The sequence below is a fragment of the Bombus bifarius genome, unplaced genomic scaffold, assembly GCF_011952205.1.
Source record: "Bombus bifarius isolate JDL3187 unplaced genomic scaffold, Bbif_JDL3187 scf7180000008006, whole genome shotgun sequence".
Lineage (NCBI taxonomy): Eukaryota > Metazoa > Arthropoda > Insecta > Hymenoptera > Apidae > Bombus > Bombus bifarius.
In genome coordinates, this window is record NW_022884384.1 from 1,761,216 (window position 1) to 1,767,266 (window position 6,051).

Below are 6,051 nucleotides of genomic sequence, written 5' to 3' on the forward strand. Positions count from 1 at the left end.
TAGATTTAGCATCTTGTTAAAAAATAGCAAGGGCGAGTTCATCTTTAAAGTACATTTGCGCCGTTGTGCTGTAATTACCGAAGAAACCGGAAGGAGATATCGCAATCAAATTAATTAATGACCACGAATTTAATGTCGATGAACTCTGAATGCAGATGTTTATACCGTTGATAAAATTATATAAAACCGCTAATAATAATTATAGTAACAAATAATTAATCCAGATATATTTTATTACAAATTGATCAAACAATATTCGGAATAGAATTGGAAAAGCAGAAAATATACAGCTAAGATCTAATGTAATATTACTTCAACAATGATATAAAGCACTTTTGGGTTTCTTGAATCCATATTTAGATATTAATACGCCTTCATCGTTATAGGCAAGCAATGGATATTTATGCATTTATGAGAAACTTAAATTTGGCTAAAAATACAAAATTTACAAAATACGTAAGAGTATATGAAATGTTCAAAGTACTCGTTATAACGTTTAGAGCATGAAACGAATTTCTATGTCTTATTTTTTAAAATGTATTCGTGTAAACGAACCTCGTCACGTGTAAATGTACGAACTCGTACAAAAATCTACAGTCTAATTATAAGATTACTAATTTCTCTAATTTTACAATAGTTTTATACTTATTACTATCTTCAAACTTCATTCTCTCTACGATAATCACGTTCTTGTTAACTCATGCTCTTATAATTCATCGAATCGAATGTACGCATCTTTGGATCGTCGCAACAGGTCGCAATATGAACGCGTTGATTTTGCAACGTTGCTGGCTCGGTGATCGCATTCTTACGAAGTACAAGAGAGTAGATAGGGGAAATAGTAGTCTAATAGTAGTCTAATAGTAGTCGCTGGACGGCATGAAATTTGTAGGACGAAAATAGAGTTAGCGTATAAAGCAAAGATAGCATTCGAAGGACGTTATGTAACGAAACGGTGCCATCTTCACCCACGATATGCTATGACGCAACGGGCAAAGAGTTACGTTGAAGCGCTAGCGAGTGCTAAAATTATGCGGGCTAATGTACTCGCACTCTTACTACCGGTTACTCCGGTATAATAGTTTATTAACCGAGGTTACTAGCTTTCTTCTTCGTGGCTGCATTATTACTTATAAATATACTCCATCGCTAGAGCGTGCAGTCGAGACAGTCTTCTGCGATCTTTTCTCCTTCTTGTTTCTGAAAAGACGAAGTCGTTCGCGATCGGTCGATAACGAACTTAAACTTTATTTAAGCTCTATTGATTTACACTTTGGTTTAACGACTGGTTCTATAAAAGACGAACACACTTGGCAAGAGAATAATAGCTTTATTCCTAAACGATGAATACGTTTCTTGCTACGTACAATACATTTTCATCGTATGAAATACACGCACAGCATGCTTGCTGAAGTTGAACCTATTTCGAAGTTAAGGTGCGTTCTAAAGTTGTCTGTTACGTGTTCACGTAGGTATTATAATGTACTTTCTTCTTTAATATAAAGCTGGTTGGAAAAGCAGATCGTTACATAAGATGTAGCATAAATATTAATGTTACATTTTATAATTATTTGAAGTAACGAATTTCATAAATCTTTATACAAGTTTATGCCTTAGATTTAAAAAATCGTTTTACCTCGTATATCGTTATCGATTATATCACGTTTCCGAAATTTTCATTAAAATTACAGAAGCACGTTGAGCGATTTCTACAAATAAAATTCTACCGATTAATTTCATTTATTGCTATTTTAGTAAAGTTTCGTTAAAATATATATCTATTCTTCTCATAAAATAGCATCAACTGTTTTAACTAACATTAACACGTTCCTTACACGTAATGAGTTTATAGCTAGATTTGAATTACCTTGTGCCCATTATCGCGGTGCTTTAATATTCTCGAACAAAATAAGAGACCGATATGAGACCGTTTACACGCGTCAGGTAAAATAATTGTGGCAATGAATGTCGATAATTAATACTCGTTTCATCAATCTTATTTACATTCTAAACGTGGTTCAATAATATATCATTCGTAGTTGAGGAGAATTTATAATAGTGTTGCAACGAGCCATTGGCCTGGACCACCCCAGGCGAAATTACAAACTCAGGCTGCTTATTTATAATTTCCAATGATTGATCGATCGTCCTTACATTTGCAGCATACCAAATATCTTGTCTTTCTTTATTTAGGAATAATCTCACGAGGGCAATTTAATTCTATTAGAAGATGAATGTGCTCGAGTCGCAACGAGCGATTTCCAGTTATTATGAAACAAGAAAAATACAATTTTTACGGCACGTACTATTCGTCGTATCGGTTTTTAATTTTAAGCATTTCTCGACAGCAATTAGAAGCCAAATATATACGATATATTTCGATATATATAGTTCAAATACTTTGCAAAGTGCATTTGCTAAATATCATTCTAACGTCTACAAAATTTTATCAATACAATTATGATAATCGAGTTTCGTTACAGCGCTAATGAAATTTCGAAATTTTGTCAACCGTTGTATTTCTGTATGTAACTGTTATAAGCAAGGTACTTTTACACATCGAACTGCTTTATATTACAAAAAATACACGTAATAATTAATACGAACGTGGCGGACGGATGAAAATATACAAACAATTCGCGATTCGTAAAAAATAAACAGTTTTCGAAATGACGACTACCTATACGACGATCTGCTATCGTAATCATGAAAATGTTGAAATCAAATTACCAACGAAACACGAAGATCGCGAATCAATTATAATGGTGGAATAAAAAGTTCATAAATTGAAATCGATTACCAATTGAAAGCGTCCCGTTTATCTGACTGTTGTCGCGATCCTACCGCGACCTAACCTTCTGAAAAGAAGAAAACCTCCGGATTCCTCGAGCCATTGCACGAGCTCTTGCATTCCTGTTAGTCCATCGTCGACAAAAAAAAAAAAAAGAAGAAAAAAGAAAGAGAAAAAGAGAATAGCTTGACGCACGTTCGGCTCCGGGCTGTAACAGGCAGGAAAAAAGAAAGTTGTCATTATCTCCGTGACTCGCGAGTGTGATGAACATTCTTCAGGGACGCAAGACGTCGATCGTGTACGAGCGAGAGCATCGCAGTGCTCCTGTGTCGTTGTTGCTTCTGTAGATAGTTAAAACAGCTCGTTGGTGGTTGCAAACAGTAAAGAAAAATCGTGTCGTTAATCCTCGTTTACGCAGCACCGTGATTGTTCTCTCGACACTTTGTTAAGTCGAGATTGTTGTTCCAAGGAAACCGACGTGGTCGTTAAAGACGGCCAACCAGGTTGCCTCGGTTTTCCCGCTTGTCGGTCGAGAACCACACTCTCTGTACCACAGCTGTGGCTGTGTATCGAAAATCTTGGAAAACGTCGCGTCTAGAAGAACAAAGACAAGGAGAGAAAGACGGGCACGCGTGTTTCGAGGCGACGCGGCGACTCGAAGGAAGATCGTCTAGGAATTATGGGTTACACCCGTGGCATGACGCTTCCTCGAGCTAGTACTTCCCATCCGTGCATCCGCCAAGGCTATCGACTCTCTCATCTGCGCTTATTTGAATAATTGAAGCCGATCTGGCTAGCTAGAACGATCGCTAGAACAAGCGATCGAGCGAGCCTCCTCTACCACCGACTATGATCCGATTCATCGTGCAACCAGGAAGCCGTTTGTCCGGGTGATACTCCTTTAATAATTACAACGATGACACCAATAATCCCGATAACGCCACTCCCGATACCGTCTTAGTGCATTATAGAAAATACGATAATATTGACAGTAATGACACTGTACAGGCATTTAGTGCGCTTGTCAATAACGCGACTGGACGGTAGACGCTCTGGGCGGTTTACTTGTCGCACGGATGCAAATTAGCTACAGCTACACGAAATGTGCGGCAAAATGATTTAACGATTCGCTGCGTGCTCGATTTTGACAGCTATCCGCATCTACTTTGGCGTGCTTTTTGAAAAACATTTCACCTTGTTGAACACAACGGCTCTCATTTGGATCGCCGAGGAGATAACGCGCACAACTGGTTCGCGGACTGCCGGTATTACTACAAATCGTACGGCTTCCTACGCGCCGTTGTAGGTTTTAATAAGAATTCCCTCGTATTTCCTACGAGATCGTACGAGACATTAACTTTTTAATAATCGGCCAAGATTACAATGCAGATCAGAGAGGAATTTATACGATCGGTATTAACCGGACAATTATCGGTAACCGGGAATAATTTCAGGAATCTTTCCACCGTGCAGTTTTATCGTTCGCTATGCTGTCTATGGCAATATCGTTGCTACCAATTGGTAACGTTAGCGTGTAACGGTGTAAAGGGATTAGCATCAACGTTAAAGAATTACGGAACGTTGAACTCGATTACCTTTTATATCTTCATCGTAACAGCATAGCGAACGATCAACGATACGCGCTCGATCCGTCAATGAACAACGGATATGCGAACCTGTTGCAAGATCGTTGAAAGATTTCAGTTTCTTATCTCGCAGTTTTTCGTACCTTTAAATTGCAGTTTCCCTTTTTTGCTCAGTACGGTTATTACCGTCGCCGTCTAGTTGCATGTTTTCGTTTATAGTTTACTTGGATCGATCGCTTGTCGCTTCTACACGATCATGCTTTTCTCTAGATCCTTTCCTTTCTCCTGTCTTCTTTTCACGAGAAGTTTTTTCACCTTTAATGATATGTTTATGAGTTTTTTCTCGCGTTCCCTTCACCACGCAGCTCGCTCTGTAATATTCGATCGTCGTAAATCAACCGGTTAATAGGTTTCTAATTTCTGTTGCCGTGTGCCTGCCTCCGTCTACATCGTAGGATTATGTCGTCGCAGAAACTCAATACTTGATTCGTGTCACCGAAATGATTTTAACGCGTGAAAGACAGATAAGCCGCTTTGGTCACTTTATTCTGGCCTTCGTTTCGAATTGCTCGAGGTAACAGCGTCTATTTTACAATGGAAAGCGTATTGCTCGGTCGCTAATTTATCGCGAGAACATGCCACATACATACGTGTATAAACTGTTTATTGGAAGAGGAATTTAGCGTATCTTTCCAGCATAACGTTCTCTTTGTTGCCATCTATGTACCGATATTTCTACGATTACCTTTGAAAATGAAAAATACATACAAATGTATGAAAAGCGTTCTGAACTTTTAGCGTATGTAAGATAAATAATCGAGACTGCTACGAGTTTAACAGAACTAGCTTTTAAATCGCCGCTAATATTAACTAAATTACCTAGCTAGTTGTGTCTAAAAAGGTGTACAGGTATACTTGACTCGACGTGTTCTATAAACAACATATATAAATATAAAGTGGCAGAACTTCTTTAAGATGGAAGGGTTTGCTTCAGCGATATTTTACCATTTTCTTTAGTTTTGTACAAAGAATGCAAAGAATACGGTAAAGGTAAACTGGAATATCATCACAGAAGGCTTTTTTTGAAAAAATAGCATCGTCGATCGATGGCATTATTGCTTAGAATTAGTCTCTTCAGAGACAAGTTTTTTAAGGCTACAAAAGAGATAACCATTTCTTATTTTTCAACTATACTTGTTTCAGCTATGCTTATAGATATTAAATAAGAAAAATAGCAGGGAATATGTTTTAAAATACCCGAGAAGAAAAGTTAATTAAAAATACGATTTCGTCTTTCGTTGTACCAAACGAAAAATCGATTAAACGAGACAAATGTAACGAAACTAGAGAATTTCAGAGTTTATATTTTGTCGGTTTTTGGTTGAAAATGGGATGTTCGAAATAAACAAGGAAATCACACTATGTTCGATAATATTTTCTTTATTACTTGTAAAAATTATATGGCGACGAATCATATGGTGGGGTTCTCCACGGAAGGAACAAGAGAGAAGATAAATTTCTTAAACGCATTTTTTCTTCGTCGAACTATTCCATCGAATCAGCGTCACAAGAGGTAGCACGAGCATACCGAGTAATTTCCATACTCCCGTCTCTCTTTTCGCAGCTGCTTCTTCCACTGTTCTTGGAAGGAACAGAAAGAAATTGTACATACAC